This window comes from Prionailurus viverrinus, chromosome X, assembly GCF_022837055.1.
Source record: "Prionailurus viverrinus isolate Anna chromosome X, UM_Priviv_1.0, whole genome shotgun sequence".
NCBI classification, from domain to species: domain Eukaryota; kingdom Metazoa; phylum Chordata; class Mammalia; order Carnivora; family Felidae; genus Prionailurus; species Prionailurus viverrinus.
In genome coordinates this window covers 61,765,566-61,775,143 of record NC_062579.1, presented here as the reverse complement: position 1 = coordinate 61,775,143, position 9,578 = coordinate 61,765,566, and the positions used below count along the sequence as shown (strand labels likewise).

The window sequence follows — 9,578 nt, the reverse complement described above, 5'->3', positions numbered from 1 at the left end:
TTTATTAGAGTCTGTGGGTGGACTGTTTTGCGTTTCCTGGGCTAGAGCAGATTGGTCAGTTCCTACTAAAAAGTGGAGCTTTATTAAGCCCAATGAAGGTCTTATCTAGGGGTCACATAAGGCATAAAAGCACTGGAGGTTGAAGGTACTTGATGACAAGTGTTGTTGGCAAAGTCATTTCAGGAACTTACATTTGCTTGTGACTGTGGGCTGCTCTCTAGGTCATGCACTTATATGATGTGGCTAGTGTCGATTTAAAGTCCTTGAATCCTTCAGGCTGCTTGATCTAACAAAATGGAGGCTGAGGTAGCAATACCATGGAATAGCTTAACTAAACTATTGACAGTCCTTATATTTTGATTACACGCTAATATTCCTGCCTGTATATTATGCTGGCTCTCCTTTGTCCACACATGATGACATCTTGTTTTTATTCTATTTTCCATCACTCACTAAGATGTCAGGTGTCTGCTTTTGCAGTTTTCATTAATGTATTAGAGACTGATAAAGATAGAGATAGTCCATAAATGATGCAAAGATGAAAAATAGGTGCATTTATGCCCATGTATATTGTTTTGCTTAGTGTGTTAAAGCTACTTAGAATATAAAAATAGAATAGGTCTCCACCTAAAAGCAGCTTCTCAGCTTCTTCTAGAACCCCTGTCAGGTTAAGCTTACTCATTTCCACTCCAGCCTTCACCATGTCCATCATGGTGACCCAGAGGTCTTACCGAGTGTCCACTTTCAGCCCCCAGGCTTTCAGAAGCCACTCATATATGAGCATGCCTGGTTCCTGCATCAACTCCATGACCTTATCACAGTTGGGCAGTAGAAGCAACTTCAGGGGTAGCCTGGATGCCAGCATGAATTATTTCCAGGGGCTATGGCAGGGCTGGAAGTATGGAAAACATCACAGTTATCTCAGGAACCAAAGGCTGCTGAGCCCCATTAAGCTGGAAGTGGGCCCCAACCTCCAGGTTGTGCACACCTAGGAGAAGGAGCATATCAAGACCCTGGACAAGTTTTCCTACTTTGTTGACAAGATGTGGCAGCTGGAGTAGCAGAAAAACATTCTGGAAACCAAGTGTAGTCTCCTTCAGTAGCAAGAAACAGCTCAGAACAACATGAACAATATGTTTGAAAGCTACATCAACAACCTTTGGTGGCAGCTGGATACACTGAGCCAGGAGAAGCTGAAGCTGGAGGTGGAGCTTGACAACATGCAAGGGCTGGTGGAGAACTTCAAGAATAAGTAGGAGAAGGAGATCAAAGAGTATGAAGACATGGAGAATGACTTTGTCCTCACCAAGAAGGATGTAGACAAAGCTTACACGAATAAGGTAGAACTGGAATCCTGCCTGGGAGGGCCGACCAAGGAGATCAGCTTCTTAAGACAGCTTTATGAAAAGGAGATCTGTGAGCTGCAGTCCCAGATCTTGGACATGTTCATATTACTGTACATGGACAGCAGCTGCTCCTTGGACCTGGACAGCATCATCACTGGGATCAAGCACCAGTAAAAGGAGATTGCCAACCACAGTTAGGTTGAGGCTGAGACCATGTACGAGATCTAATATATGGAGCTGCAGACATTGACTGGGGAGAACGGGTATGACCTCTGTCACAGGAAGATGGAGATTTCTGAGATGAACTGGAACATCCATCTGCTGACTCCAGGCTGAGATGGAGGGCCTCCAAGGCCAGAGGTCTTCCATGAAGGTCACCATCACTGATGCTGATCATCACGGGGAGCTAGCTGTTAAGGACACCATTGTCAAGCTAGAGAAGCTGGAGGCCTCCCTGCAGTGAGTCAAGCAAGACATAGCATCACAGCTGTGCTAGCACCAGGGGTTCATGAGCATAAAGCTGGCCCTGTGCATCAAGATTGACATATACCACAAATTTGTTGAGCGTAGGGAAAGCCAGCTGGAATCTAAAATGCAGAAAATGAGTGTTGATACTAAGACCACCACTACTCAGGCCGAGCTTGGCCTTTGGGAGCCTCACAAGCCCTGGAATCAACTATGGCCTGAGCTCCTTCCAGTTCAGCTTCAGCTCTGGTGGGGGCTCCAGTTCCTTCAGCCATTTCAGTTCCTCCAGGGCTGTGGTTGTGAAGAAGATCAAAACCCATGATGGGAAGCTGGTGTCCAAATCGTTTGATATCCTGACAAAGTGAACAACTACAGAGGTCTCCCAGCCTCTCTATTTCTGTGTCTGACATAGAGCCTTTGGGGGAAGCATTTGTGCAAGGGAATGTCAGGAACAGGAGACTTGCCTGAGGCTCAACCCCGGTCCTCAGCCTATCCTTGTGGGGAGTCTATTGCCCTGGGTTCTCCCTCTTGCCCATGCCTCCAAATAAAAACCAATTCAAGTGTCTTTTTCCAAATAAAGTCACAGATGGCTCTTACAATCCCTTCCCCCATAAAAGTAATAGAATAAGCACAAATTACAAAAGTTCAGTAACTTTCTTATATTTTGGTAACAAAACAAGGACAGTTTCAGGAGTGGTGGTAAGAACACAAAGGATTATATAAGCAGTTGCACACAGACTTCAAGAACTTTATGATTTAGTACCATCAGTGTTAAAAAAAAAACATTGAATTAAATGAAATAACATGACATTTTATGCTTCCTTGCAGGAATGTCTTTGTCTTAAGTGAAGATACACTAAAATTTATTCTACAGAAAACACACAACAAAATTTAGTTGATTTCTTTCAAAACCAATATTAATGAAATAATGAATCAATTAATTCTTTATCATTGCTTAGATCAAATTAATGTGTTCACTGAAGTTTTGTTTTTTCAACTGATTTTTGGTATCTCTAAGAACAGACTCTGTAGTTTGACATCATTATATTCCAATGAAATATTTTCCTCCAGATAGAAGTATTTCTTTTTTTTTTTTAAGTTTATTTATTTTTTTGGGGACAGAGAGAGACAGAGCATGAATCGGGGAGGGGCAGAGAGAGAGGGAGACACAGAATCGGAAACAGGCTCCAGGCTCTGAGCCATCAGCCCAGAGCCTGATGTGGGGCTCGAACTCATGGACAGCGAGATCGTGACCTGGCTGAAGTCGGACGCTTAACTGACTGCGCCACCCAGGCACCCCCAGATAGAAGTATTTCAATAAATTGCCATCTAAAATAAAATTCAAGGAAGCTGACCAATCATTTCATGAGCAAATGTGACATAAAAGAAAAAAATATGTTTTAAGAGAGAAACTAATATTATCTATTTTAACTTGGGCTTTCACAGGTCTGTTTATTGCATTTTTAGTTTCTAAAAATCCAGTAATTAAACCATCAGTTTATTTGACATATGCACTCATCCCCCAGGTGGGCTTTTTTCTGCTGTTAACTCTAAGATAGATAGAACCAAACACAACTAACTCCAAATAATCTGAAAAAGCATTGTAAAATAAACTTGAAAGATCCCTTCCAGGTTCATTTAGCTAACACCAGTCTATAATTGACAGTTGTCTAGTACGATATTCTACTGATACTGTGATTGTTAACTACAGGAATGAACGTTAAAAATGGTGGTCATTAACACGCCTGAAATGTTTAATTTTAACCTTCACAAAGCCATGACCTTCATTTCCTTCCATCGAGAGTGAAGAATTCAGTATTTTACTATTGTTTTTTTTCTCCCTATAGCCCAAGCTACCACGACTGATGACTGACAAGCCTACGAGTATTTACTTTTATATAACTTTTATAGCTGCACCAGTACACTGTAATTTAGGACTTTCTAAACATTTAAATACAAAATTTTATAGCTTAAGCACCACCAGGCCGTGGAAACTCCACAGTAATCTGGCAAAACAGTTGTTAGAAGTAAAGGAAATTAAAAAAAAAAAGAAATAAAGGAAATTCCCAATGAAATGAGCACTACAGTATATTCTTAATATGCTGTTTTCAAATGTGTACAAATCTTTGTGGATTGATTGTTCATTTGATGAAATCCTTCACATGTTGATTTTTCATTTGACTAAATTTTTTAGATGCTGTGTGGGAGAATTTACTCTGTGCTAAAATAGAGTTTTGAAAGATTAAAAAAAAAGCAGCATGATTCAACATAAACAATTTTCATAGAGCTTACTGGGAATGACTAATGGGATAAAGTGAGGCTAAACCACATAGGCTTTTGTCATTTGGTGCTGCCATAAACAGTACTAGTCACAATAAAAACTAAGTGTTATTTCATTGTATAAAATAGAATTTAGATGCTAAATGCTTAACTTTTGCATTATTCACAAAACACTTGGATTTAGCTCTTCTTTGGAGGATAAACAGGCTTACAATGGAGATACTGATTTTAATGGTTGACTTTGGAGGTAATTCACTTTAAATGGAATCTAGATTTAGGAAAAAGACAATAGACATTATTACTATTTTAAAATTTATGGATGTAGTCACCAAAACTCAAGCTTTTTTGTTTTTTCTAAAATCTATATCATACATAAAGTTAATAATTGTAAAAGAAAACAATGCAAGTCATGTGTGGTGAATTATTATGTTTGAGATTACGTTTTAGTTATTTATTTTTAATGGTTATTTTAATTTTGAGAGAGAGTGAGAGAAAGAGACAGAGCGCAAGTGGGGGAGGGGAAGAGAAAGGGGAGACACAGCCTGAAGCAGGCTCCAGCCTCTGGGCTGTCAGCCCAGAGCCCGACACAGAGCTCAAACTCACAAATACGAGATCATGACCAGAGCTGAAGTTGGATGCTTAACTAACTGAGCCACCCAGGCGCTCCTGAGATTCCATTTTAAAATATGGCTAGGTCAGTGCATTTACCTGTTTCTTTTAATGGTTCTAATCATAACATTGGAATTTTAGCATTTAGAAGCATACTGCTTCCAAATAATAAATAAATAAATAAATAAATAAATAGCTGCCTTCACAGTGTACCTGATATGTCTAATCACCAACTGATATTAGTTTATTTTTACACAGATGGAAAATATAACAAACTCCCACATTGTCCAAATTGTGGTTCACGTAAAGGAACTTCTCTTCAGACTTAAAAATAAATATTGTGAGATCCTAAGCATGGTTGTGTTGGGTTATGACACTATCCTTTCCACTTACTGTTTTGTCCCTGTCAGAGGCACCAAAGATTTTTGTAAGAAAGTACAGTAGATATTTTCCATTATGTCATAGTTAAGTTATTAGAAATATCTCTTGGTGTGCCTGGGTCGCTCAGTCAGTTGAGTGTCTGACTATTGATTTTGGCTCAGGTCAAGAACTCATGGTCATGAGATCAAGCCCCATGTCAGGGTCCATTATGGGTGTGGAGCTTGCTTAAGATTATATCTCTTCTTCTCCCTTTTCCCCTCCCCTGCTTTCTCTCTCTCTCTCAAAAAAAAAGAACTCTCAAAAATCTTCAAAGTCTTTTAGAAATTCCTATGGTCCACCATCTATTATTGTATCTAAGCTCTTCCCGAGGCTTTTTTAACTTTATATGAATTTAATAGAATCCTAGTGATTTAAGAGAATTTAACACTTCATTTTGGGGTGCCTGGGTGGCTCAGTAGGTTAAGCATCCATCTTCATCTCAGTTCATGATCTCACGGTTTGTGGGTCCAAGCCCCACGTTGTGCTCTGTGCTGACAGCTTGGAACCTGGAGCCTGCTTTGGATTCTGTGTCTCACTCTCTATCTTCCCCTCCCATGTTCATGCTCTGTCTCTCTCTAAAAAATAAATGAACATTAAAAAAATAAGAAAACACTTTATTTAACAGTAAATAACTTAAGTTCCAGAGAAGGTAAATAATTTATTCAGCAAACTAATGAAAATGCTAAGAATCTCAGGCCAGGTTTTCTGACACACAGCCCTTTATATATGTTGTTGTTATCAAATGCTTCGTATTTTCGGCTTGTATAACTTTTCATTATTAATCCCATTTGAATGAGGGGCCTAAAACATGCGTTTGTAAAAACACATACATTTGTTTTCATCTTGATTTTTTCATATATTTTTTTAAAAGAGCCTTTTGATGGTTTCCTGTCTCACATTCAGGTTCTTTATCCATTTTGAGTTTATTTTTGTGAATGGTGTAAGAAAGTGGTCTAGTTTCATTCTTCTGCATGTTGCTGTCTAGTTCTCCCAGCACCATTTGTTAAAGAGACTGTCTTTTTTCCATTGGATATTCTTTGATGCTTTGTCAAAGATTAGGTGGCCATACTTTTGTGGGTCCAATTCTGGAGTCTCTATTCTATTCCATTAGTTCATGTGTCTGTTTTTGTGCCAATACCATGCTGTCTTGATGATTACAGCTTTGTAGTAGAGGGTAAAGTCTGGGATTGTGATGCCTCCCGCTTTTGGTCTTCTTCTTCAATATTACTTTGGCTATTCAGGGTCTTTTGTGGTTCCATATGAATTTTAGGATTGCTTGTTCTAACTTCAAGAAGAATGCTGGTGCAATTTTGATTGGGATTGCATTGAATGTGTAGATACCTTTGGGTAGTATTGACATTTTAACAATATTTAATCTTCCAATCCATGAATCCCTAGAGGAGAAAGCAGGAAAAAAAACTCTCTGACCTCAGCCGCAGCAATTTCTTACTTGACACATCTCCAAAGGCAAGGGAATTAAAAGCAACAATGAATTATTGGGATCTCATCAAGATATAAAGCTTCTGCACTGCTAAGGAAACAATCAACAAAACTAAAAGGCAACCAATAGAATGGGAAAAGATATTTGCAAATGACTTATTGGAAAAAGGGCTAGTATCCAAAATCTATAAAGAACTCACCAGACTCCACACCTGAAAAACGAATAATCCAGTGAAGAAATGGGCAGAAGACGTGAATAGACACTTCTCTAAAGAAGACATCCAGATGGCCAACAGGCACCTGAAAAGATTCTGAATGTCGCTCCTCATCATGGAAATACAAATCAAAACCTAGATACCACCTCACGGCAGTCACAGTGGCTAAAATGAACAAATAGGGAGACTATAGATGCTGGAGAGGATGTGGAGAAACGGGAACCCTCTTGCACTATTGGTGGGAATACAAACTGGTTCAGCTGCTCTGGAAAACAGTGTGGAAGTTCCTCAAAAAATTAAAAATAGACCTACCCTATGACCCAGCAATAGCACTGCTAGGAATTCACCCAAGGGATACAAGAGTACTGATGCAAAAGAGCACTTGTACCCCAATGTTTATAGCAGCACTTTCAACAATAGGCAAATTATGGAAAGAGCCTAAATGTCCATCACCTGATGAATGGATAAAGAAACTGTGGTCTATATGCACAACGGAATACTACTTGGCAATGAGAAAGAATGAAATATGGCCTTTTGTAGCAACGTGGATGGAACTGGAGTGTTATGCTAAGTGAAATAAGTCATACAGAGAATGATACCATGTTTTCACTGTTATGTGGATCCTGAGAAACTTAACAGAAGACCATGGGGGAGGGGAAGAAAAAAAAAGTTGACAGAGCCAAAACATAAGAGACTCTTAAAAACTGAGAACAAACTTAGGGTTTGGGGGTGGGAGGGACAGGAGGGTGGGTAATGGGTATTGAGGGTACCTGTTGGGATGAGCACTGGGTGTTGTATGGAAACCAATTTGACAATAAATTTCATATTTAAAAAAAGAGCATTTTTTTCTCAATAACTTTAGAGACTCAAATTCAGAAATTTAGACAGTTAAATGAATTAATTGTGAGTCTTCTTATTTTTCCTATAAAGTTTTTCATTGTGTTTTCACAACTATGATATAAAGACTTAATTGAAATATTTTATAAAGGGATGTAAAACAAATGTCAAAATGCTGTTGATAATTGTGCAGTAAGGGAAAGAGCTCTACTCAGAGAAAAGCTTCATTGATGTATTTCAGATAGAATGAAATCATGCCATTTTCAGCAACGTGGATGGAACTGGAAGGTATTATGCTGAATGAAATAAGTCAGTCAGGGAAGGACAGATATATGTTTTCACTCATATGTGGATCTTGAGAAACTTAACAGAAGACTATGGGGAAAAGTAAGGGGAAAAATAGTTACACACAGAGAGGGAGGGAGGCAAACCACAAGAGACTTTTAAATACAGGGAAAAAACTGAGGGTGGGTATGTGGGTGGGGGAGAGGGGAAAATAGATGATGGCATTGAGGAGGGCATTTGTTGGGATAAGCACTGGGTGTTTTATGTAAGGGATGAACCATGGGAATCTACCCCAAAAACAAAGAACACACTTTACACACTGTATGTTAGCCAATTAGACAACAAATTATATTTTAAAAAGTTATCTTATTTAGAGTGAATAAATTATACAAATCTTTTTAAAAATCACCTACCCTTTTAGTTAAACACCTATACTATAGCTCTTTTTAACCAATATGTAGATGGGGTCATTGTGGGAAAATTATATATTTTTATGTGTTTGAACCACTTGACTCTTTTTTATAGATCCAAGCAAATGAGAAATAATAAAAGAGTGAAACATTTTTTTTTAAATCCTTGACACGTCACAAAACCATAGCACTTTAGAGCTGGTAGGGAACTTATATCAAGTTCATCTAGCTCAAATTGAGAATTTGGTTCTTATTATTTTTGGAATTCTATTGGAAAATTGGCATCAAATCCAGAAAATAACTAGAAAATATTGACTTTTTATTCTCGTTTCATAGTTCAATAGTTAAAATTTTAAATTTTAAAAATAGATATGGAGAGAGAAAGATAGCAGAGTAGGAGGACACTGAGCTCATCTCTTCCCATGGACAAACCAAGACAAAAATTACATGCAATGCAACTCACTCTGAAAATAACCTGAGACTGGCAAAGCATATCTTGTACAGCTAAAGTCATAAAGACAAGGTCACATAGGGAATAGTGGGAGGGGAAGAGACACAGTAAAGAACCAAACTCATCATGCTGGTGACCCACAAGTGGGAAGGATATCATAGGCATGGAGAAGTTCTCTGATAATTGAGGGAATCAAGCCCCAAATCAGGCACCCAAACCCTGGGGATCTGCATCAGAAAGATGAGCCCCTATATCTGATTCTGAAAATTGTCAGGGCTTAGCTCTGGGAGCTGTGAAAATCAGTGAGGTTTAACTCTGAGAGAGCTAGAAGGCTATGAAAAAATTTGAGTTTCTGGGGTGCCTGGGTGGCTCAGTTGGTTAAGCCTCTGGCTTTAAGCTCAGGTCATAATCTCGTGGTTAGTGAATTCGAGCCCCTCTGCTGTTAGCACAGAGCCCACCTCAGATCTGCTTCCCTCTCTCTGTCCCTCCCTTGTTCTCTTGCTCCTTTCTCTCTGTCTTTCTCTGTCTCTGTCTCTGTCTCTCTCTGCCTCTCTCTCTCTCTCCCTCATGAATATACACTTAAAAATTTAAAAGAAAAACTGAGTCTCTGTTCTTCAAGGGCCAATGCACTATGTCACTTGGCCTGAGATCCACCACAGAAGCAGCTGTTTGAAAAGTGCAAAGGGTATATATGAAGGATATTTATTTGACTAATTTTAGCAAGTGTGTTAGAGGGGCAGAGATCTGCAGGAGTTTGCTTTGAGAATAGTATTGCTGGTAGATGTCATTTTTATTGCTCTCTTTCAGTCTTCCTGACTGG

General features: G+C 38.9%; 1 pseudogene; it reads left to right on the top strand.

Moving 5' to 3' along the window:
- Nucleotides 1-689: 689 nt before the first annotated feature.
- On the top strand, nucleotides 690-2,176 carry LOC125157666 (keratin, type II cytoskeletal 8-like; annotated as a pseudogene).
- The last annotated feature ends 7,402 nt before the right edge of the window (nucleotides 2,177-9,578 follow it).